The following is a 25105-nucleotide window of genomic DNA, read 5'->3' as shown; positions in this document are numbered from 1 at the left end:
GCTGCTGTTTGGTTTTGTGATGGTCAATTTTTGTGATAGGGTTTTAAGACTCTTTTGGAGTGTGGCTGTTTTTCTTTTCCCTGTCTCTCCAGTCTAAGAAGATTCCTGTGTTTGGGATGTCGCTGCATTTCCATGGCACTGTGAGATTTACAGGGAATTGTTCAGTGGTCATCTTCTGCTGAGGCAAAGCTTTTCTGCAAAGAGGATCTTTCCATTGCTTTTGGAGGGTGTTCTGCACTGTGTTGGTGTGTTGTTCCATTCCTGATTATCAGCTTCATTTTCCTCCAGATCCTTTCCTCTAGCCATCTCCATTTTTGTGCTGTATTTAAAACTATCCCAGGTAGCTCATATATATATATATATTAAAAATCTTTCTCTAAATGTTTTTTGCTCTTGATGCAAACTCACAACGAGGAATTTTAGATTACTTGATTTCACTCCTACATTTTGTGCATATCTTTTATCATTTGCAGTTGCATTGGAAGTGCAAATGCCATCTTATAAAATATTAAATAATCCCAAATGTTCTCAGTGTGCTTGGGTTTCAAATAGCTTTTAGGTGATAGGAAGAATGATGAATTTATGCTTGGTTTTGTCTTTGGTGGGATAAGTGTGGGTCAGAAGAGCATCTGCTGTTGGGAGCTGAGGAAGGGAGACATTTCTGTGCTACCAAGGGCTTTGCTGGTTGGATCAGGCTGTACCACGCCAGCTTCTTGCACTCCTTGCAACACAAGAATGTGTCTCTAACACCATCTGCTTGTTTATCTGTCTCTGCTCCTTTGTAATACAGCTGCGACCTGCTTGAAATAGAAATCCAGCCCAAAGCCCAGAAGGGAATGGAAACAGTGGCAGGTAATTGAGTTTTAATGTGTGATGACATGCAAGATGTAGGTTCTCAGGGGCCAGAAGTTATATAGATTGTTGGTGTAAGGAGACAGAGCACAGCCCACATGAAGGTGGGGGCACAGATATTTATTTGTATGTGGGAGAGAAGAGACCATCAGCCGTAATATTTACACTCAATTACCCAGGGAGGGCTCGTAATTCCTTGTGTTCTCTGGAGCATTCTGTGCTCTCCAGCATATTCCTGCCATATGTGTTTGGCTGCCAGAAGTTTATATACGTTTTCTGCCTTCCCTTCCAAACAATGTAACATTTTACAAGTTTCACCAGTTGTTGTTTCAAGGAGGGAAAAACAAACCCTGCACAAAGCTGTGCTCTGGTTCTGTCCCATGGCTGTGTGTGCCAGTGCCTCACACAGGAGGGGAACAGTGCTGTATTTGCAGCCCTGCAGACAACAGGCAGGAAAACTGCTGGACACAAGGATGGACCCATGGAGGAACCACTGCAGTGCTCTGGCACTGTTTGCCATGCTCACCTCTTTTTTTTTTTTTTTTTTTTCTTTTCCTTTCCCTGGAATTACTTATGCTTGATTGTTGCAATTGATTGCAATTGTGAGAGCTAATTTTAGTGCATAAGTTTTACAGTGGGAGCCTGCCAAGTGTTTGTGTAATGGAGGAGCACAACAGCCCAGGATTTGGTGTGGGGTGTGCTTGTCTTCCTTTCTCCAACCAAGTACCAGCAACCAATCCATGGGCTGATTTAGACTTTATGTATTGGGAATATTTTTACATGGCCAGTTTTCTCCAACAAGAAAATTCCTGTGGAAGCAGAAGAGCAATTTACAGAGCTGTGATGAGTTCTGAGGACAAGCTGGTTTTATTGCCAGCGATGAAGTGACCATTGCCTTAGTTTTGAGACAAATAACCCACCTAACAGAGTTCACTTTCAAACTTTGTGTGATTGATCAGAGAGCAAACAGTGTTGCTCCAGCCCTAGGAGGCAAATCTGGTGTGATTAGCTGATGAAGAGCAGCACATGGGTGTATAGATCTGGGCCCTTGGAAAATGTCACAGCCCAGTCCAATTTCCACACAGCTCCAGGTCAGGGCTGGCAAGGAGGGGACGTTGAGTTGCCACAGGATGAAAATGGAAGCTTTATTTCTGAGTGAAATATTACCTCAGGGATAAATTTTGCTTTCTACATCCACATTTTCATATACCCAGGATTGAGGATGGAGTGAAGTTGGGCTGCTTTGTATGGCTTCTTTCCTTTTCCACCTGCATTTGGCCAGAGAGGAGCAAGAAATGTGAAGGGATAGAGAGGACGTGAAGATTGCAGTGATTGGTGCTTAAGGCTTTTTGGGACAATTTTTGTATGGCTTGAAAATCGATGCTGAAAAGGAAAGCTCATCTAATGGATTATTTTTGGTACTGAAATGATGGGCTCACTGTAAGATTAGATACCAGATCTCCATGGAACTTGTGTTATCTCTCTCCCACGGGTTTTTGGTGTCTCGTCTCACTTGGTTTTTTTCCTGTCATTCCAGTTGTGATTTATCTTACATGCTTGTTTCAAAACAAGTTACACTGTCAAGCTGCCATCATACAAACATTTGTCCTGGTTATCCTTCCAGAGTTATTCACAGATATAAGGTCTGGCAAAGTCAGGGACAAGAATGATGGTAGGTGGAAGATCCACCTTCTTGAAATATCAGTTTGGTTTTTTTGTGGTGTTTTGGGGCTTTTTTAGTTCAGCTTGATGCCATATGGGTTTTACTTAAGGACATGGTTTGTTCCTGGAAAAGTGTCTTTAGAAAGGATGGAACAGTTTAAATATGTTCAAGACAATTAATTAAAATGCCTTTCAATGGGAAGGGAAGGAGAGCTCTTTTTCTCCAAATGAAAGCTCCAGCCTGGTGAAACATTTTGTATCAGTTACAAAAGGAGCTCCAGTACATTGCTGTGAAACAAGTGATGAGCCAACTGCATCTGCGAGGTGTGGGAGTGACATTTCAAAGCCCACTGACAGTCTCATTGTCAAACTGAGCATCATCTCCCTCTTAGTGGTGCTAGCTGAGAGCTCCTCACTTTCCAGGGGCAGAATTGCTCCTCTGGAAAATGCCACTGGAAGCCATGGGCACCTTTGGGCTGGGAACAGGCTTAATAAAATAAAAATAAAATTAAAGCTTCAATTGCAATAGCCTACCTCCTGAAATCAGCCCCCCCTTCCCTGTCAGAAAGCACTGGGCAAAGGGAAAAGCATGAAGTGTTTTTTGAGCAGAGGGGACTTGCACTGGTGCTTTCTCTAGCAAATCCTTCCAGGTGCTGCAATAATTGCATGTTACACTGCGGTGACATCCCGGAGCCTTAAGCAGGTGCAATTATCTCCTTCCTTACGGGAGGATTTGCAGAGGTAGGGCACTAGGAAGAGACCTTTGACGTCCTGTCTGAGTTGTGATGGATTTGAGAAGGGAAATGCCGCAGCAGAGGGGACACGAGCTGCGAGACCTCTCTGCTGTGCTGTCAAGTGAGCAGCCGCTTCCAGCTCCAGCCTGGATTATTTTGTTTACAAGAAACTGACAGAATGGTAGGATTGTGTAGGTTAGAGGAGCTCTCCGGTCCCACCTCCCTCTCAAAAAGCACTTAGCAGCGTTCTTGTGTGTGTGTGTGGGTATAAACAGAGATCTGGTGCAGATTGCCACCTTCCTGCGTGCTGCTGTGCTGCTCCCATAGCGGGGCTTTGCCCCAGGGGATGTGTCAGCCCTGGAGCAGCTCGGGTCTTGCAGCCCTGCCACAAAGAAAGCCATCACCTGGACAGGAAAAGTGTCTGGGAGGAGCAGGTGCAAAGATGGGGTAGGCACTGATGAAATATTCCTGGTGATGGAGCTGATGGTGTAATCGAAGGCCAGAGCTGTGGACAGGAGCAGGGGGCAAAAGGAGCAGCAGTGAGAGGGAAGCAGCACATCGGAGAGGCTGATTTGAAGGCAAAGCCGAAGTGAAGGCAGAGGGCAGGTTTCCCTCTTTGATCTGTCTGATCTGCACCTGCGGCAGAGGGGCTCCTCCGGAGGTGCCTGTGGAAGCCAGTTCCAGAGCACTGAGGGCAGGGGAGCCTGCTGAGCCAGGAGACATTGCTGCAAGGCTTTCTTCTGCTGTGGGGTTGGTGCAGAGCAGAAACCAAAGGCAGAGCCCAGGCTCTCTGTGAGCAAAGGCAGGTGGTGTGGGTGAGCTGGGTGACGGGTGAGGTGAGGAGTGTCCACAGTCAGTGGTGTCTGCAGCCAGGTGCACGCTCTGTCTGCAAGAAACCCACTCAGCACACACTCAAGGGCTATTTTGTAAGTTTTTTCCCTCCAGGAACTCTTACATGTTCCTCAACTTTGCAGTGCTTGGATTCCACAATGCAGTGGGGAGCAGGGTGGGGAGAGGGCACAGGGATCAGAGGTGCCTGGAGGGGAGGACAAAGGCTGGGCTTGTTGGCTGCTGGGAAAGGGCCACATGGAAGAGGGAGGAGGAGGAAGGGATGTTGGAAGTGGTGGGTCAGGGGTGAGGGGCTGCAGCAGCCCCACCTCGGGCTCTGACCGTGGGGGCATAGCCAAACAGCACAGCCAGAGGAGTTCAGGGTGCTGCAGGGTGGGGAGAAGATCTTTTGCAGAGGAAAGAGCTGGCATCATTCCCAGGCATATTGTAGGGATTTATTTCCCTGTAGGGCCATGTTGTGAGTGAAACCGTGAATGTTACTGGCAATGGCTCCTGTGGGGCTGCTCCCAAGGTGAGGTGGGCTGTTCCCCTTGGAAGTCAAAGCAGCAATTGGCCTTAGAGGGAAAAGAGGATAAACCCTTGTGAGCAGCTTTAGCGGGGCTGCCTGTGACCTCCTCTCTGTTTGTTTCCCTTGGCGTGTTTTCCAGGAAAGAAAAGAAAATTGCATCCTCCAGTATCAGGGTGATTTTAATTTTTTTTATGAATTTTTAATGCTCCAGAACTGAGTTGCTGTGAGTTTGGGCAGCTTGATTTTTCTGACACGTCTGCACAGCCATTTGTCTTAATCCTTCCTTTCCTCTCCACGTCCATCCCAGTCGGTGCTCCTCGAGTGGAGCTGCTCCAGGAGGAGCCCAAAGCCTCTGGAAGTGCCACTGCTGCCCTGAGAGTCGTTTCTGGAGAGCACTGCCTGCTCCCTGGGCTGTCCCAGCCTTTGTGGGAGCAGGGATCCAGGAGGCCGGGCTGATGTTCTCATGGAGATAGAAGTGTCTCGCTGGCAAAGCCAGCTGGGGTTTGGACTTGCTAACAGTGACTAAACCATGAGTTGACAAGAACGTGTTGGAGGTGTGATGTGAGGTAAGAGACAGGTGTTGGGCAAGAGCACAGGGCAGGTACCACGGGGAAGAGGTAGCAGGCAGGTGGATGGGAAAACAGCCTTAAAACTGGGTGTCAGTGTTAGATGGAGGAGATGGTGATTCAGGAGCTGCACACGTATCTGTGCACAGAGGCCTGTGGGAACAGTGCTCCTGTGGTTTGGTTCTAATTTGTTTTATTTTTTTATGCAAGAGGTGGGTGTGTTGCTGAGACACAGGGATGGCTCTGTGGTGGCTCAGTTTGCTGACAAAAGTAGGGAGATATAGTAGGGCACAGGGAGGGCCAGGGGCATGTGGAGTTTGGGGGATCCCTTTGGGATTTGATTTCATGTTTTGCCATCTCTGCTCTGGATGGGCTCTTTGCCCTCCAGGTGGTCAGACCTCTGAAACCACCGTGATCCTTGGGGAGGACAGGGCTTCCCCACTCCTGGGAGAGTGCACAGCAGCTATGTGAGCTTTTTTTCCCCAGATTTGCAGCAAAGACAGGAGAAGCATTTGGAAATGACCCCTTTATAGCCCGAGCTGATTTCTGCCCCGGCAAACGCAGAAAGAGATAAAGCAATGGAGAGCTAAGAGCTAAATCTCTGCTGTAGAAATGCTGGGAGCACATGTAATAGGATTGTGGAATTGGAGTTACATGTTTTCCAGGATAAATGCTGGCTGATGATACCGGGCTCTTGTAGCCATGCTTAAATCAGGAAGAGAACTGGGGATTTACAGCAGTTGTTGGGGATGCTGGGGTTTCCCTGCGAGCTTCCAGAACAGCAAAAGGGAAGAAAGGGCTTTTGTAGATAAGACAAAACAGATCCTTGAGAAGGCTGGAGCTCCTGGGGGGAGAAAACATCAGTGCTCTGACCTGAGGGTAGTCGGGTATCACAGGCTTTTCTTACACTAAAGAAAAACACTTTGTAGATCTTCGAGCTGAACTTCCATTACTTTATATGGGAAAACGGGTTTTTTTAGCAACACTTTCATTTGTTTTTCTGCTCACCTTTCAAGAGATGCATTAAAAACTCTGCACATCCCGAGCGCTGAGTTAAACACATATTATTGCAATACATCTTTAAGCTAAGCTTAGGGGCTGTCAGAGCCGAGCTTGTCTGCCTAATCTGGGCTTGGTCCCTTTCCCTGTGAGGGCTCTGATGCAGTGTTAATTACAGGACAGCTCCTGCCTCACCCGCAGCAGGGGTGACTCCTGGCACTGCTGGTGGCAGTGGCCTGCCCTCACCCTGGTTTTGTCCCAAGAGGGACTCGAGGATGGGCAAAGATATTTGTTGCTCTCTGTTTGGGGAGCCTGGCATCTGCTTCTCCTGGGGACTTGCTCGTGAGCCGTGTGTCCATCGCTTGTGCTCTTCAGCCCCAGCCAGGCAAGGGAGGGAAGTGCCTCATGTCCCAGGGAGTTGCTTGGGGGCAGACGTTTGTGATGGGACAGGGGCTGGGAGAAGGATTTTTTGGGCTGGGAGGAGGATTTTTTGCGCACCCATGGCAGCCACTGGCATTGGCAGAGCCCGTCTGTGCTGAGCACAGGTGGTGGTGGAGGCTCTGTGGAGCTGCTGCATCCTGAGCCCAGCTCTGATGCACAGCCTCTCCTCGGGGCTCTCCACACCCCTCCAGGGGTGCTGGGAAGAGGAAGTGTCTGGCCCAGCCCCGGGAATCAGCTCAGATTTAATCGTGGCACAGCGACAGCTCTCTCTCCCGTCATTAGGACTCAGGCCAGCAGGAATTAAGACTTCCAGGCTTAGCTCCATATCCTTCCCAGGATAAAATTTCCCAGAAGTGTTACTAATCTGCTACTGCCTGTCCTGATCTCCCTACAGACACAGTCCCTCTGGTGCCAAGCCCTCCTGGCTCCACAAGGTGTGTAGGACACCCTGTGTTTAGCTGCACCTTAAATCCCATCCCATTCCAGCCCCCTGCCACAGGCAGGGACACCTTCCACACACTAGCACCAAGCCCTGTCCAACCTGGCTGCTGGCACAATCTCTTTCCTAGCCTTCCTGTCTCTGCTTTCACCCTCTGTAAGCCTCCTTTTTGTGTTTCAGTTTTTCCAGGACGTCTCCTGGAATTCTTACCTGCCTTCCTGCTTGGAGGAGGTGATCGTTGAGTATTAACCAGGTTTCACGGGCCCTTCGTCCATCCAGGGCTTCATTCTGTGGGACTCTACCAAGAAGATCTCTTGGGTAATGACTACATCCAATTGTTGTTGAGTTTTTGATGAAAATCCCTTTTCTCTGGCTGTGCCTCTTCTCCCCTGTGAGATCCCGGAGCCGTACTTTACCTGCTGTAAAAACCTGGGAAATGTTGCTATTTGCTGGCAGAGGGGAGGTGTGGCTGTGACCCCAATCCCTGCTGTGGTGTCCCTCCAGGGGGTTTGGGTGGAGGAACTCATGTTGGATTTGGTGGATCTTGTGTGAGAGCTGCTGTGTGGGGCAGTGCTGTGGGATGGGGCTGCTGGCTCCTGGCAGCTCCCTCCTCTCTTTCCCAGCTCTCTGGCCATGGCTGCTGGATTGTCAACGAGCAAAAGGCCATTCCCATGGAATTATGGGTGGATAAAACAGCCGTGGCTGTTCAGAGAGCAGGTGTTTCCTCACGGGCTTCAAGTTACCAAACTCATCTGGACATTCCAACTTCTTGCATTTTAAATTCCCTCACCCCCAAGAACAAAGTCATTTTCTCAGCTTTGGGGGCTGACATCTGCTTGCAAGGATTATGTGTGTTCCTGGAGCAGTGGGCACAGATTTTCTTTGTGGAAAGGGATGTATTGGAGAGGGTATTAAACCCCGGTACAGGTTCCTGCTCTGGAATGGAAATTGCTGTGCGGGTTTGGAGCAAGGCACGATGGAGCTGGCTGATTTCTTTGGCAGATGTCTGATGCTGTTACATCATCCCCAGCCCTCGGAGCTGCGAGGGCTTTGGAGGGCTCAGTGTCTTGTGGTGGCTTTGCCATGGCATGCCCTGTTCTTCCCACTTCCCTGGTGTGGCAGAACAAGAATTTTCCATAAGGAGCCATCAGCAAGCTCTGCCTCCCTCAAATCTGTGTCTCGAGGTGATGGGAAGCACTGGTCAGGGAGAAGAGCCACAGGAAATCTCTGCTGGATGGGAGTTATCAATGCACTCATGTTTCCAATCTCTCAGCAGCGTGTGGGGATGATATTTGCTGGGGATAAGTGACCTTTTACTGCTTTCGTTGTGCAGGCATTCTAGGGATTTCTGTTTAAATACATTCTGTTTTGCTACCTGAGACCTCTGCCAGTGCTTCCAGGTGTTTGTTTGTGAGATCCACGCTAACCCTGAATGCTGAGAGCATTCGACTGGGAGCCAAGGTTCCTGTAAACCTCCAGCTCAACAGCAGTGGTACAGCTAGCTGAACCCAAGGCCTGTGGAAAGAGATGCTTTAGAGCAAGGAAATGCTGCCTGCAGCCCTCAGTGTCTGGAGCTGACCGGCCGCAGAGCCAAGGGAAACCGCCTTAATTGGCTTTTGTGGCTCTGGCAAATGCAGCAAACAGTGAGAAGCAATTTGGATTTGAATTATTCCCACCCCCTGCACTAATAGGTCGAGGTGGTGTCAGTGATAAAAGCCTGGCTGCTGGAGTTTGGCCGAGGTGTGTTTCAGGGGGTCAGGCAGCAGAACAGCAGCTCTGTGTGCGTGGATGCTTCAAATCCAAAGCGACCTTTTAATCTTCCTTTTTCATTCCAGGAGCTACGTGGGACACCAATGTTTCCCTTTGGGCCTGTTGACTGCTGTGACAGCCTCATGTGAGTAAGCCTGGGGTGGGTTTGGTGAAGGTGTGTGTGTTTGCAGCTCCTGCCCACCCTCCTCCTGCTCTGCTCACCTCCTCTTCCCCTCTCTGTCCTGGGGCAGAGCATGACCAGTGGTCTCTTGGGAATAAAAATGTTCAGGCTTCTTGGAGATGCAGAGTGCAATGTTTATATGAGAGACCGTGTCAGCCGCTGCATGTTGTAGCCAAGCAAGCCAGTCCAGGAATGTTTACAGAAACATGGCAGCACTAAATCGGGGCAGTTGCTCACTAATCTTTGCAAAGATACAAAACTGATTAAATAAAAAGATTCCCTGCGGCAGCCTCCAAGTTGCAATACAAGGGTGACCCAGGCTTCTTAAAGGCTCCCCTCTGGCCCCTGCTCCTCCCCACACTTCCTCTGTGTGTTCACTCCAAATTGCTGCCAGCTGGCCCATTTGTCCTGGGGGGGGGGGGTTTGTGCTGCTCCTCGGTTCTGACCTTTCAGAGAGACAGGCAAAATCTGTGGCCTGTGCAGATCTTGGAATTTGCAGCCAGCCTAACAGTGAGAGGGAGGAATACAGGGAGTTTAAACAGCAGAGAGAGGAGATTCTGTCCCTCAGTGCCTCACTATTGACCGCAGACCCCAATGTGCCCATAAATGAGTCTGAGTCTTCTTGCCTGTTGTGTTTGGGGTTTTCTTGCCTCTGTGTTGCCTTCTACCCTTGCTCCAGACATCAGGCTATGGTATGTTTCCAGCTAGACAAATATGAGTGGTTTTTTTGTTCCAGGGTAAGTTTTTTTTTTCCAGACCAGTGGTTTTGTAGTGCGGTGCCTTCACAGAGACAAAAACAGAACAGAAAAAGACATTTTTTTAAAAAAATGTCAGCATCATAAAGAAAGAGGAATGAAACCAGAGGGCTGCTATATCATCCAAGTGAGCGTGCCAGTGTGTGAACATGTGGCAGGGCAGCCAGTTAACAGAAAATGATAGTGAAACAGGGTGATATTTCCAGTCTCCCCAGGGGGAAAGCACATGTGGTTTACAATGGATAATGAAATGTTATGGTTTTTATGTCTAATACGTTAATTCTGCCGGGCAGTAATCCCGAGGTTCCAATCCACATTTAAGTTGGAAAGATATGCAAAGGCTTTTATTGAGGACATAAACTACAGTGCATTTAAGGCAAAATAAGAGAAAGATGGGAGAGGTTTCCACTTCTCTTCCTTTCTCTCCCACTCTGTTGTATCAATACTGACTCGTGCCAGAGGGGCTGCTGTCCTGAAGCCTGGTGCTTCTTCCATGGCAAAGTTAGTCCTTTGTTTGTTTTTTTTTTTTTCTCAGTTTTGGGAGGGACATACCATTTGTGATGGTTTTGTGCTTGTGTAGGTTTTGTAAGAGCAAGTCTTGAGCACTTCTAGCTTGAAACACCTGCAGGGGCCAGTGGTTGTGGATCAGCCCAAGGTACTGATCCAGAGTGTAACCCATGTGTTGTGCACCTGGTTCACCCTACTTCAGCCCCAATTCCCTCCTGTGCTTCCCTGCCCAGTGGTGGAGATGTGGTTCTGAGCCTGAGCTGGCCTTTTAATCAGGGCCATGTGTTCTCTCTCCCCTCCTTGCAGCAGCACCGGGGCCTTGCTCAGTGCACAGTGAGCAAGTTCAGGGAGCCAAAACAGTCAGAAAATAAAACTGTGGTGTTTTGGCCAGCTGTGTTTTGGGAGCCAGGTTGCTGGAAGAGGATGCAGGATGTGACAGCCCTGATGTGGTTGTTTTTGGAGAGGTCTGGGGAGGAAGCCTGTTTGGCTCTCTTGTAGTCCCAGTAGTGTCATCAGAACACTTCACTCCAAAGCCCAGTAATAGTAAACCCTTGGTTTAACCTTTCCTTGCCAGCTGTGGGGCTGTGCTGCTTTGCCGTGGCTTTTAGAGCTTCTCGACTTGTGTCCTGCAAGCTGATGTCCCAGGGGACACCTGCTGTAAGGACCAGGGGGGAGAGGGAGGAAGAGGAGGCTCCTCCTCCTGGAGAGGCTCTGGCTCATCCGTGCTGTGGGATCCCCCAATGGGGAGCTGCAGGAGACCTCCTGAGCTTTTCTGTGCTTATTCTGCTTCCTCAGGGGTCTCTCCAGGACTGATGCAGGATGCTCTGAGCTTGGTGTGTTACTGAAATGGGAGGGGAGATGGATGCTCATGCCCTGTGTGCTGACCTGGCCTCAGCTCGGGGGAGCTCAGGCGGCTTCTGCAGGGCCCCAAAATGCAGAACGTGGTTATTTATGTTTGGGAGTTCCCTCCCCTGCCCCAGTGTGGCTGCACTGGGGGAAGTGGGCCACAGTTATCAAAGCCATTTCGCTTCTTGACGTGCTTCAGCTCACTTCTGCTTTTGGGCAATCAGTGCAGCCGTTAAACTGAGTTGGTTTGTTTCTCTGCAGCATGTTTTTGTTCTCCCTGCCTATTTATTGCAACCTTGATGCCTCTCCAGCACTACCCATCCCCTCCCTGTGTATGGATCGCGGTTGTGTGCGTGTCTGTGGGGAATAGAATAAAGGGAAAACAGCTTTGGTCACACAGACTTACACGGAGCAGGATCTGCCCTGATATCTCTCCGAGCTTCTTAGAGTTGGAACAGTGACAGCAGGCAGCATTGGAGTCCACCTCCCAAATGTTGTGTTTAATCCTAAATCAGGCTTTAGCCTTCAAGCAACAGACAAATACTGAAAAGCCTCATAAGAAGTAGGAGGAACAGGCAGGACTTTTCCTCATTTGTACTTTTTTTTTTTTTTTTTTTTTAATCAGCAGTTCTGGGACTATTATGATTTTCAGAATGCAAGGGTTTTGCCAGTAACAGGGACCAGGTCTCTGCCCTTGAGCTTGCTTAAGAAGTTAATCTGTGTATGAACTCTCAGTCTTAGGGATCACTCAGAGCAGTGATGGCTCTCTGAGCCTTCAGCCTCACATTTGTACAAGTAAGCAGGCATGCTCACAGAGCAGTGGCACTAGAAGCTGGAGGCCCAGGTGAGACCCTAAAGAACCTTGCAGAGGTGAGCGTGTAGCCCATGGCTCTGGCTGTTGTCTGTCAGGGTTGCTGCTGCTGTGCAGACATTCAGGAATGGGCTCACAGAGCAGGGCAGGTGTTGCAGTACCACAAATCAGGTATTCTTTGCCTGCTGTGTCCATAATAAGCTGTGGCCTTCCTCCAAAAAGTAGTTTGGAACAAGATTTAAGAGGCTCTTTATTTTCTTTTAAATGTGCTGGTACCAAAAGATAGCCAAAGACTTCTGACTGCAGTTCAGAGAAGATGCCTCCAGCTGCTCCATGCTTTTCTTTGCACTTGTTCTACTCTCCTCTCCTTGCCCTGCTGGCCATGGAGAAGAGTCATTGTTTAAAGGTGTTCCCTGGTCGTGCTTCTCAGCTCCTGCCATTCCATGAACTGTGAGGAGGTTTCAAGGCAGTGCTCATCTCCCCTTGGTGTGGAGATCTCTGCCTTATGTCCTTTCTGCCGGGCATGCGTGGTCCTGGGTGTTTGGGAATTGTTTGGACTGTTCCCCTGAGCTTGGGATCACTGTGTCAGTCAGGTGGAAAGGGATGTGTGGGGTCCTCCCAAAGCAGGATCAGCTCTGGAACCAAACCAGGCTCCTCTCCAGGCAGGGCTTGAAAACCTCCCAAGGATGGAGCAGGCACAACCTCTCCTGAGAACCTGACCCCACCTCCCTTTTTGCCAGGAGTGTCTTCATGGTGGAGATCTTGGTGTATGCCAACTGCTCTGCCCTGTGTCCCACTGAAATATTGGGTGCACCACTGAGGGTGCCTGACAGAGGCCACAGATGTCTACAGACTGTGCTTTGAAATGAAAGGTTTGTTCCTCCTGAGCACCACAGCAGTGGCAAACAGATCTAGGGAAATGGAATTATATGGGATGGTGTGGCATGGCTTTGAATGAGGAGAGGATAAATAGGGAAAGTTGAAAATCAGCATTTACTTTCATAGAAACTTGTGTTGCTCTTTCAATTAAATAACTTGATGGGAGTTTTAAAAGGAAAAAAGACCCCTCAAGGCAGCTTAGAACAAGTCAATAGGAAAGGAGGAGCAGGGGAGGCAGCGAGACACAGAGCAGAGACGTGTGGTCAGTCCAGTTGTGCCAGCCCTGTGTGCCTGCTGTAATGTTTATAACCCTGAGTCAGCCTGTGACACTCAGTGCTGGTGGCCCTCTGGGCAGGACCTGAGGTCCAGATCTCTGCCCCCCGTGGAGGGCTTTGGGTCAGGCTGTGAGTGGGGTCAGGGCCCCCTGAGAGAGGTGTTAACAGTGTGGCTCCTGTGCCGTGCTCTGGTCCAGGGAGGTTGAAACCAGGCCAGGGCTTCTTTTCATTGAGGTGACATTGAGGGGAGATGTGGTGGTTTTTTTTTTTTGTTTTATTTTTTGTTTTATTTTTTTTAAACCATCTGGCTGTAATAGAAGAAATAAATTGGAGCTTGTTTTCTAAAAATGAGAACATGTGCAGTCAACCAGCATCTTTTATTTTTATGCAGCACATCTAAAATAGACGCGGGTCTGCCTCTTTCTCAGCGTGCATCCGGCACGAAGTCACAGCAGCGTTGGTGCTCCTGCCCTCTTCCTCTGCTCCCTCCCCTCACTTCCCTGCTCCCACCACTTGGCAGGGAGCTGCTGAGGGAGTGACTCGGGTTTGGATGTGCCAGCCAGCCCCACACGGCGGGGGAAGGTGGCAGTGACACCAGGAGGGTGTGGGCGGGTGGCTGAGGTGCTGCTCTGGTCCCTGCTCCTTAGGAACCTCTGTGTGGGAGAAGGAGGGAGCAAGGACACTTGTGGCAGCCCTCCTGCTCAGGTGGAAGGTAGGGTTGGATGGACAGGGAAGGAGCAGTTGCTCACAGTTGTTTCCTTTGGGTCTGCTGGGAGTGGAGAGCATTTCCCCTCTCAGTTCCTGCCTCCTGCACATGAGGAATCATGGAATCACAGAATCATTTAGGTTGGAAAACACCTCTGAGCCCATGGAGTCCCAGCTGTGCCCAATGCCCACCTTGTCCCCAGCCCAGAGCACTGAGTGCCATGTCCAGGAATTCCTTGGACACCTCCAGGGATGGGCACTCCATACCTCCCTGGGCAGCCCCTGACAGTGCTTCCAACCTGATCCTCCCCTGGCCCAGACTGAGGCCATTCCCTCTCCTCCTGTCCCTGTTCCTGGGGGCACAGCCTGGCTGTCCCCTCCTGTCAGGGAGTTGTGCAGAGCCACAAGGTCCCCCCTGAGCCTCCTTTTCTCCCTTCCTCTCTGATGTCCCCTCCCTGTGTTTGGGCAGCTCTGCAGTTGTCCAGGGCAAGGGAACAATCTTCCCAAACTGTATTTTTTATTCCATCAGGGCTGTGCAGGAGATGGGGATAGTACTTACCTTGCAGAGCATTGTGAAAGTTAATTTGCTAATTATTTACAAAACACATCAGAGTGCTGCTTCAGTTATACACAGGGTTATGATAACATCTAATTAGTAATTCCTTATGACACTTCATTTTCTTTCTGCCATAAATATTGGCCTAATGTAGGGACAGCCCTGCCTGTGCTTGTCATCCCAGTGCCTCAGAGGGAATAAAAAAAGCTGGATTTAGTTTGTAAATGGTGCCTCTTTATCCCCCTCCTCCTATCCCATCTGACCCAAAAACCACTGACCCCTTTGGTGAGCTGCTGCTGGGCTGGTGTCCATCGATGGGCCACTGCTTGGGGAGGACTCACCCCTTCCATGGAAATCTCATCCCTCTGGCAAAACCCCTTGCTCTTTCCTGCTTTCCCATCCTTCCCAGCCTCACAGCTCTGTGCCCTTTCTTGCTGGGCAGGGCCAGGTGAGGGATGGGCAGGACAGAAGGAGCTGCCATGGGACGATCTCTGCCCTCCCTTTCTGTGGGGCCTGGACCAAGAGCTGGGATAACAGGGCACAAGATTTTCTCTCAGTTTTTCTCTTTCTTTCTGTCTGTTGTTGCCCAGGTTTGCATCCCATATTGTGCTGTTCTGTTTCAAGGTGTGTGTGCAGCATCTTGTCTTTGCTTTGACCAGTGTGGATATGAGCTTTCATCCTGTAGTGTGTTGTTTTCCTCTTCTCCAAATAAGTAAAACTCGGAGACCTTTGCTGTCCATCACACATTGCTGGTTTTACTCAGCTGTGAGGGGCTTAGGGCGTTTCTGAGAGTGTCAATATCCTGTGTGTTTAATGCTTCTGTGCAGTGAGTCCAGAAGCTTGTGATACCTATTTTTAGCGTTGAAAAGTTTTGACAGATAAAGTAAACCTACATTATCCATCACTTGACAGCCTCGTCACCAGCGTGCAGCTTGTCACTCTCGCTCAGAGCTGATTTTTCCAATGAAATTAAAACTATTGGCAGGGATGTGGTGGAAGTGTGTCAGAACGCAGCATGAAAATGACAGCAGCTACTGCATAGTTAAAAAAAAGAGAGGAGGTGTTTGCATTAGAGGTCTTGAATAAAATGTTCCTCCTTGAGCATTCCCATGGAAAAAGGAAGCAGTCCCTGTTCTGTTAAGCTCTGGCTGGTCCTTGCACGGCGCGGCCGTTCTGTGCTGGGTGGTGCTGCTGCCCCGGGGCTTGATTGCAGTGGCATGTGACAGCCACAGCCCTGTCCCCTCAGGGGGGCCCACCAGGTGGGGTTGGGCACCCCAAAAAAACCCCCTGGTGCTGGGCAGCGCAGAGCTCGCGGTGGCTTTGGGCCAGCGTGTGTGTCCCGAAGAACTGCCCCAGTGCAGGAGAGGGAGAAGGGATTTCTCTAGGAGCTGATCCTGCATACACAGAGGGGTGTGTTGTACCTGCACACACCTGCACAGGGCCAGGGCAGAGCAGCAGCCCTGCCTTTGCCCGTGAGGAGACAGCCCCGAGGCTGCCAGAGCTCCAGGAGCCTTTGGATAACACTCCCAGGGATGCACAGGGTGGGATTGGAGGGTGTCTGTGCAGGGCTGGATGGCCCTTGTGGGTCCCTTCCAGCTCAGGAGGTTCTTAGGGTGTCTGCAAGCAGAGTGCCCACGTTTCTGTGAGAGCTGCCAGCCACAAGCAGCGCCACGAAATGCAAACCTTAAATTTTAACTTGTGCTTGGGCCAGAGGTGGTTCCTGCCTCTTGTCACTTGTCTTGGTTTTACAGGCAAAGGTGCTGGCTCGCTGCCACCATCCACTCCCTGGAGCTCATTAGGAGCCTTTTTCAGCTCCCCTTGTAGCCAAACAACAGGGATCAGCTTTCCCAGGAGCTGATATATCTGCTGACTTCTCCAAAGGGAAAAAAACCTCCTGTAATTCATTACCTGACTTCTGTAGAGGCTGAAAGGGAACTATCTGTGACTGAACAATACTTGCCTTTCACAACTGCCTTCCTAATCCCAAATAGAAACATGAGGCTGAGAAAATCTTTCTGATAGCAGGGAGTGTGGATACATTCAACCCAGTATAATTTTTCATGGCGTTAATGTTCTGTAATTGCCAGGGGTTGGTTTGCAGATTTTTGTTGGACAAAGTGAAGGCAGGCAGTGTTAAACATCAATTTGAGGGGGTAGAAGCGATTCTGATGGTGGTGTGATGGTTTTCCATCAGTGCCCTCTTGTGAGGTGCTGCTTCACAGATAACCAGTTTGAAAGCTGTGGTTTCAAAAAAAAAAAAATGCAAGCTAAATCAACTTTCTTCTTCAGTTTATGACTGAATACAAGATGGCTCGAGTCAAACTGTCCCCTGCTACACAGAGACAACCCTTTGCTCCTGCCAGGTGGCTACACAGGCACAAAGAGTGGGATTCCAGGGTGAAAGCCAGTGCATGGCTTGGCCACATCATCTACAGGGAACTTTGAAGGTCAGGTTATGTGTGTAGAGCTGCAGTTTTTCCAGGATTCCCTGGAAAAGGGCACCAGTGTCCCAGTGACGTGTGCCCGGTGCCCGCGAGTACCACCAGGATCATCTGTGCTTGTGGGATGTTCGGAGAGGCACCAAAACTGGCCTGGACATCAGCTCCTCAGTGTTGCCCTGGGGATGTTCCTGATGGGTGATTAGTGGCTGGCAGGCCCCAGGTCGTGTCCTGAAAGATGCTTGATCACAGTGGGTGATGATCACCTCAGGAACTCCACTGTGACTCGCAGAAGGACCCGAGTGGCTCTGGTCGTCTGGATGGTGGAGACAGAAGCTCCTCCAAGGCCACCTGTGTGTGCAGGTGAAAAAGAAGCCAGATACAATCATGAATTTTTGAAGCACCTCGGCTTTGTAAAGTAAGCCTTAGTTAAGGAGATACGGTCTGCAGAGCCCTGTGTGAGCACAGCAGATGCTCCTCGTATCTCACCTTCCTGCTGTGCTCAGGGTGAGTCACTGTGCTGAAGTGACTCCCTTTTTCCTGCCCCAAGTGCTAATCCATTGTTAAAATGATATTAACTCATGCGTGCTAATTAGCAGGTGTGCCAGGGTGTGAGAGGCCCAGGATGTTAATTAGGGTTGATAAACACACCTTTATGCAGGATACAGGTGTGGGTTGTGTCTCTTCCTTTCACCACAGAGAAGTGCTGTGTTGGGGGACCTTTCTCCTCTGGGCTCTGTGGTGGGATCTCCATGTCTCAGCTCGATATTCCCTGGAAGGTTCACAGAATCACAGAATGTCTTGAGTTGGAAGGGCCCAACAAGGATCGTCCAGTCCCACTCCTGGCCCTGCACAGACACCCCAACAGTCCCAGCCTAGGCATCCCTGCAGCGCTGTCTGAAGGCTCTTGGAGCTCTGGCAGCCTCGGGGCTGTGCCCATGCCCTGGGGAGCCTGGGCAGTGGAAGAACCTTTTCCTGATATCCAGCCTAACTCTCCCCTGACACAGCTGTTCCCTGGGTCCTGTCCCTGTCATAGGGAGCAGAGATCAGAGCTGCCCCTCAGGAGGAGCTGCATCCCCCATTGAGGTCTGACCTAAGTCTTCTCCAGACCGGTGGGATTCATCCCGACAGAAGGATGGAAGGAAAAGAGACTTTTCCCAGTGGTACCATTACTCAGCTGAGGAGGGGAGGGTCATTTTGTGCCCTGCTACAGGGCTGAGCTCATGGCTGCTACTTGAAGCTGCTGGAGGTGCCATTCCCTGCAGCCATCCCCCTCGGAGCTGGCCTGGCTGTCTGTGTGCCGTGTCAGGCAGAGCATGCCGGGCTGTCTCTGAACAGGTTTTGGTGGTTCCTGGCTGGCACAGGGGAGCACAGCTGTTTACACAAGCTGGCTCGGGCCCTCAGAGGAAGCCCACATCAAAAGGGAGTATCCCAGTGCGTCAGCGGGGCCAGGAGCCAGCACCAGGCCTGGAAGTGCCTGTTCTCCCTGGCACTGCCCGCCGAGGCACTGGCCGCCGGGCGAGACTCCTGCTCCACACCTTCCCTGCACTGCTCCCACCATCCCGGGCTGCTCACCCAGCCACGCTTCCCTGGAGGAAGCACCTCATTTCTCAGGAGCAGGGTGGGTCGGATCCTGCACGGCACAGGAGGAGGCATCCCTTGCCTCTCCCTCCATGGATCTCTCTCCATTCGTTAGGATTGCTGTTTATGGCTCGCCGGTTTTTGCTCCACTGCTCTGGGTCATGACTGAAGGGGAAGTCACTGCTTTTCTTTTGCAGATCTGCACTGAACCTTCTGGCTATGCACGACTCCCTGACAGGAGGGGACAGGCAGGGGGACGGGGGGGGGCAGGGTCGGACTGTGCTCCAGGGAGCAGAGACAGGAGGAGAGGGAACGGCCTCAGGCTGGGCCAGGGGAGGGTCAGGCTGGACACCAGGAGGAATTTCTCCATGGAACACGTGGTTAGGCCTTGGATCTGCCCAGGGAGGTTTGGAGTGCCCATCCCTGGAGGTGTCCAAGGAATTCCTGGATGTGGCACTCAGTGCTCTGGGCTGGTCATAACATAGGCATCAGGCACAGGTTGGATTTGATGGCCTTGGAGGTCTTTTCCAACAAAATGATTCTGTGATTTAAAACCCACCAGTGGTTACACCAATGTCTGAAGCTTTCTGCAAGCTGCTCTTACAGCAGCTCGTGTTTTCCTGGGAGTTCTGGCTGTGCCCAGAGTTTGCTCTGGGTAGCAGGAAGAGATGTCCCACGCTGCTGTGGCAGGATGCAGATGGCACTGGCAGCAGAAGGGCAGTGCTGCCTTTTGCCCTCCGAATGTGAGAATCGCTGCTGATCTGTGGCAGTAAGCACCTGTCCCTCCTCTGGAGTGTGGCAACGTGCTTGCAGTGTCTGTGGGAGCTGGCGTGTGCACACCTGTGTGTGGGTACAGGCCGTGTCCGCCCCACAGCGATCCCGCTCTGATGAGAACGATCCCGCTCCGACTGCAGCGATCCCGGCTGGGCGGTGTGGGAGCTCTGCCCTGTTCCAGGTGGCCGAGCCCTAGTGGACCCGAAGGCAGGCAGCAGCAGCCCCCGTGGCTCTGTGAGTCACTGGTGGCTCGCCAAACCTGCTAGTCTGCTCGGGGTTTGCAAGTTCCCAGCGCTGAGAGCTGCTCTCCCGTTTGTTTGTGCTGCAACGGGAGCTGCTGGTTTGCTCGTTCAGGGTTTAAATTCACCATAATGTTGGGGATTGTTGAGTGCTCCCCTGACCAAACAGTGTTTGTTCCTATCCCTCCTTCAGCCATTTGCTGCAGCCGTGGTGGAGCACTGTGGTGCTTCTGGGGTGTGCCTGTGGTCACGGGGGACTTCGTGCTGGACGTGGGTGGATCTGTCGGAAATATCTGAGATGAGAAATTAAAGCCAAGGTGCTGTTTGAAGTGGGTCAGACTCACTGCTCGCTCCTGTTCCTGGTCACAGGGGCTGTAAAGGATGGCTGTGCCATGTCAAATTGCTTCTCTGATATCTGGTCCCTGCCCCAAAATAGAATCATCTCCTCCCTTACTCTGCACCCGCAGCACCCAGGCGTGTGGAACCCCAGAGCCTCACTCCAGCTGGCAAATCCTTTCAGTGCCACAGCAGCGTGTCCAGCCCTGGGTCAGAGCTGGGCATGTACCTTTTGCCATTTTATTTTGTTCTTTCCCTCGTGGTTCTGTCCTTTTCCCAGCTTGTGGTCACTGCTGGATTGCAAGGGTAGGGGCATTGCTCAATAGTCCGTATGTGGTGAAGCATCGTTCAGAGTTGTAAATGTTAATTTGTTAATTAATTTGATTTCTGCTTGTAAAGAATATTTACCGTGTTGTCTGCTTTTTTTTCAGAGCAGTTTCATACCTGTTTTTCTTGTCCCGTATACGTGGTGCAGAGGCAAGGTGGGGGATAAACACAGATGGGTTGGGTTTTGTGTTGGTATTTCTTATTTATAGCAACCATTAGCCAGCCCTGGTCTGGAGGATGCTGCTGCTCAAATCCTAATCCAGAGATAGTTATGTGGAAGTAGGAATTAAGTAAAACCAGATCTATGTAATTTCTAATTCCCTGCAGTTCCCAATCCTGGAAACCCTTCTGCACCTGTGAGCAGCTCACTGGGAGCAGCTGCTGGTGTGTTTTTAACGAGTCCCCTCCAGAAGCATCATCTGATACAGACCCGGAGAAACCCTCGGGGTCGTGGGGGAGTCAAGGGCAGAGGCAAAAGGCACAGGCTGGGGCAGAATGTTTTATTTTCTGTCTTGCTGGTGAGCTGCTGCCTGCGAACACGGCAGAATCCCGAGGGCTGTGGAGCTGGTGCACTCGGGATGCGGGAGCCAGCCGCCTCTCCGGCCTCGCTGGGGATTTAGTTCTTGGCTCCTCTCGCAGCGCTGGTGAGTTAAAGTCACCCCGGAGGGATGTCCTTAGGAATTCAGATTTCAGGAGCCAGCGGGGTTGAGTGGCAGCTCGTCTGAAGCCTGTGACGGGAGGAATTAATCAGGAGAGGGAGGGAGGAAGAGACGGAGGGAGGGAGGAAGGGAGGGATGGCAAAACCCCAAACCTTCAAACACACCCAGCTGACCCGTCTCATCTCAGCGTGAAACTTCGCAAGTTACACCCACTCCGGAGCAGAAGGGGAATGAAATGCTGGCGCTTCCTCCTTTCTGCTAGCGGCAGCCGGGGCTCGGGAAGCGCAAGAGAAGATGTTTGTGCTGCTGATGATGGGCGGTAAGCGCCGGGCTCCTGCGGGCGGCAGGAGCTCTGCCTGCTGGAGTGCTGGGGCTCGCATGGAGCCGGGGAAACGAGTTGGGGGTGTAGCACCGTCGGGCTGTCTGACGCTGGGTGTTCAGGAGGGCTTTCCTCTCCCAGTTCCCGTCTTTCCCCGGTGTGGATAGAGGTGTTGCTTTCTGTGAGTTGTGTTTAGTTGGGTTGTCAGGTGCTGTTTGCTCGCCCAGACACCGAGCTGATTGAATGGGAGCTGGGGAGTTCACAGCTGAATTCCCTATGAGAGAAAATGTGGTATCGTGTTACTGACTAGAGATGTTCCCTTCTCCAGCTGTCTGGCTTTATTTTCCATAATTACAGGTTGCCATGCTCTTTAATTGTTGAAAATGAGCCCCGTGAAAGGTTTCAACTTGACTCCAGCTCTGTCGGGTGTCTCTGCGAGGTGGGGAGAGGTGTTGCTCCCTGAGGGGGGAACGCTGCCTTGGGGGGGCTCACACATCCCAAAGATTTGGGAACGCTGCGCAGCCGGGACTGGGGGAACCTCGTCCCCGTCGAGCTGCTCATTTTCCTCCTGGTTCCTCCAGCGATGGCTTATCAGGTGATTTAATATCCCGGGCGCTATCTCCGAATCTAAATTGCCTAACTCTTGGGTTGGTGACAGGAAATGCGAGCACAGAGCCGTGCCTCTGCAATCGCTGTGACGAAGCGCCGGGGCTGAGCGGCAGCGCTGTGCGCTGGCCCTGCGCTCTGGGGGACGGGCTCCCGTCCTGTCCCGGCTCCCCAGCCCGACCTGCTGTCCCCAGGGCTGCTGTGGCAGGCTCGGGGATGGCTCCTGCTTCCCACAGGCAGGGTTGACTCAGAGCTGTGCAACCCATCGGCTGTGAGTAATCCTCCGGGGCAGAGGCAAAGGGTAAAGCATACCTTTTCCTGGGAATTAAGTCGCTCCGGAGCTGCTGGAAACACGCTTTTATAGTTTTGTTGCATATACCAGAGCCCTACTGCTGAGCTGGCTGTTAGTTCTTGGATGGTGTTTTAATACTGCAGGAGGGATTTACATTTCCACACGTGATCAGTGCTGTGGAACGAAGCAAGCAGGTTTGGTGGGTGTCACTGGCTTGCCTGTTTTCCCCCATCTTTTCAGAGTTTAAAGTGATCCGTGCATTATGGAAAAGGTGTGGAAAATTGCTGTGCTCAGCACGGCACACGGAGCTGAGGGATCAGGTGCCCAAATGTGGCGGGCCTGGTTCTGCTTCCTGGGGAACTTGCTCTTTAAAGGGTGCCTGTCTGGTTTCTAACTTGTTTTGAGGCAGAAATGCTTTATTTTTCCAAAATGCCTGACAGAAAAAGATCTGCCAAACAGCAAATTTGCATCATTGAAGCGTTTTCTAGAGCTTAATGCTTTTGCTCTGGGAAATCAGCGGCAGGACTCCTGCTGGAATTGGTGCTGAGAAGAAGCATTGATTTTGCAGTGGCAGTGAGTCTATTAGGCATCCGTGTTTAGAGCAGATTCGTTTGTCTCTAATGAAGTTACATGCTGTGGTTTGACTTGTAGGTAATGGCTGTTTGGAAACGAACCCCCAGGAAAACACAGCCACTTCCCTGCAGGATCAGTGACCTGCACTGCTGCAGGGAATGCCTGGGAATCCTCCTGCCCAAAGCTGGGGCGGGAGGATGAGGGGGCAGCAATGGGAGCTCCCAACAGGTTGGCTTGGGTCTAAACTGTGACCTCACTGTGTGCGTCAAGCAGCGAGACCTCACTGCTTCCCTTTGGCCCTGATGAGTTCCCCAGCGCTGGTCTTCTCTCAGCTGTGAGGGTTATTAGCTCAAAAAATTAAAGGGTCTTTGATGGGGGGCAAAAAAAAAAGGCCGCTAGAATAAAATACCAGCTTCTAAATAATTAATTGTTAAGAAAAATCCAGTGCAAAAGTAACGGTGGCATGGAACCTTTGCGAGGATTCATCAAGAAGGAGGATGAGACACTACTGATGTGTCTTCCTGGGTATTATTTTGTTAAACTGGCGACTGTGCAGAGCGTTCCAGGGAGTTTTATGGCCCAGTAATCCATTGCTGGATGAGGGGAATACATTATTTATAGATCAGAGTGTTTTAACGTCCTCACACGGGGTTGTTTAAGGAGGTCAGAATGCAGAGCAGTGGAAATGGGATTAGCCCAGCTGTGCCACAAGCAGTGCAGAGGCAGGGGGCGAAGGGGGAAGTTACCACGTCGACGTTTATGTTTTTATTGCGCCTCACAAGGCATAGGTCACAAAAGAGTTAGGGGTTTCTAGAACCAGAGTGTAGTTTTTATTGGTTGTGACATCTCAAATTCTAAGTGAGCTGGAAACAGACACGGACATCCTTTTCCCTGGTTCAGCAGACTCGCTCCCGGCAGCGTGTTTGTGTTCCCGGTGGGATGCAGGCACAGGACTTGAGGAAGGGGGAGCGTTTGTGAGAGCTGCCAGCCCCTCCTTCCTTCCAGGGGAAGGAAGCTGTGGTGTTGTTCCACGTGTGAAGCCTTTCTGCGTGCCCGTGTCCCAGAGGCACGGCCCCGTGAGCCGGCACCGTGGCTGCCAGACAGGCACTTGATTCACTGCAGAGTGCTTTTAGTGTAATTGCTTCTTGAGGCTTCCAATTAGGCTTTCCATGAGAGTTGGGATGTGATGTTTACAGGCAGCTTGAAAGGCCCTCACAAAGCCAAGCAGAGGAATGATCTGGGCAGGGGAAGGGGGTGCCCATCAGGCAGGACCTGCCGGCTGAGCCCAGGGAGATCTCTGCTCCTGGTTTGCCTCAGGAATCTCCGTGGTCTCGTTACTTCCAGCACCCACAGCAGTTCCCACTCTGCTTTCTGCCTTTGGTCTTCCCAGCAGTGAGCTCTGGGCTGGCAGGCTGGAGATTGGGAAACCAGCAGTGGTTCAACTCTGGCACTTTCTAGGAGTGTCTAGACAGATGTCCCATGGTGGGACTCGATGGTCTCAGAGGTCTTTTCCAGCCATAACAACTGTGTGATTCTATGGTTCTAGGGGTAGTTAGGAGCTCAGGCTCCTGGAGATGTTAACAGAGTTTAACCAGTGGCCAAGCATTGGCTGGGCTGCAGGAGCTGTGTGCCTGTTGTTAGGAGGAGCATGGAAAATGTGCCATGTTGCCACTTCAGGAAGACTGGTCCGGGGTAAATTGCGTCACCTCACATTGCCAGAGGTGCCCCTGAGTTACAGGGAGGGAGCAGCAGCTCTGGGGCTGACCACAAATCACCCTGCACACGTACATCCTGCTGGAAGGGCGCGAGTGTCTGCAGCCAGGGACATTGCCCAAAAATCAGCCATGTGGAAGTCACAATGGGGTGACTTCTGTGGGTGCAAGGGCAAGAGGGGTGCCACAGGCTTGGGAGCAGTTGTGTTTACTTCTGAAGATACAGTTATTTTCTTCTGAAAGCTGCTGTGCATTTCTATTTCTGTTTTCCCTTCCAAACAATTTGGAAGCTGATGGGCTCAGTTTTTCCTATGAGGTGCAGAAGAAGGAGCCACTTGTTGAGGGGATGTGATACTGGATAATAAGTGCAGAACCAGCTCTGGAATAGCAGTGTCTTTATGAAAGAGCTGTTTTTCCTGTGTGTGTAGGGAAATGTCCCTTTGAGCTCGTGCTGGAGCTGTTGGGCACCAAGGGTGACCCCTCCAAAGATGAAGCTCCCTGAAGTTGGGCAGTGCAGGGCACCAGCAAGGCAGCGCTGCAGCTGCAGGAGCTGGGGAAGTTGCCAGACCTTTCCTGTAGCATTTTGTCCAAAGCCAGAAAGTGGTTTTGGGGTCTCTGAAATAGCAGAAGTTGGACAGAAGAAGGGAAGTATGTAGGTTTTGCACGAATACCTTCTTCCCCTGGTTCTGGGAGATGCCAGGATCTCCCTCCACCCCTTACACTGCCCAGTGGCAGTACTGAAATACCCTCACAGCAGATTGGCTTCATTTATTGCTGTAACACTCAGAAACCCCGGTGTCCTGGCTTTCCCAGGTGAGCACACAGCCCTCTGTGCCCCCAGTCCAGTGCCCCTAACAGGGAGAACTTCTGCTGTCCCAGCTGGGAATTGCTTTGCTGTTCATTTGCAGTAGCCTGGGTGGGGAGGGTGTATTTAG

At 51.2% G+C, this 25105-nt stretch overlaps 1 protein-coding gene across 3 annotated transcripts in view; it reads left to right on the top strand.

Moving 5' to 3' along the window:
• The first annotated feature begins 8882 nt into the window (after positions 1 to 8882).
• Positions 8883 to 25105, top strand: part of TIAM1 (TIAM Rac1 associated GEF 1) — a 111794-nt gene continuing 95571 nt past the window's right edge. Inside the window, exon 1 of one of the 3 annotated variants that reach the window (XM_068180402.1) lies at positions 8883 to 8944. The gene's annotated coding sequence lies outside the window, so the exon portion shown is untranslated. Of the gene's footprint in view, positions 8945 to 20827; positions 20988 to 25105 lie in introns of those variants that run through there. The other 2 variants (XM_068180405.1, XM_068180404.1) reach the window with 2 other exon arrangements.

This window comes from Anomalospiza imberbis, chromosome 2 (genome assembly GCF_031753505.1).
Source record: "Anomalospiza imberbis isolate Cuckoo-Finch-1a 21T00152 chromosome 2, ASM3175350v1, whole genome shotgun sequence".
Taxonomy (NCBI): Eukaryota; Metazoa; Chordata; class Aves; order Passeriformes; family Viduidae; genus Anomalospiza; species Anomalospiza imberbis.
This window is presented reverse-complemented; position numbering and strand designations above follow the sequence as displayed.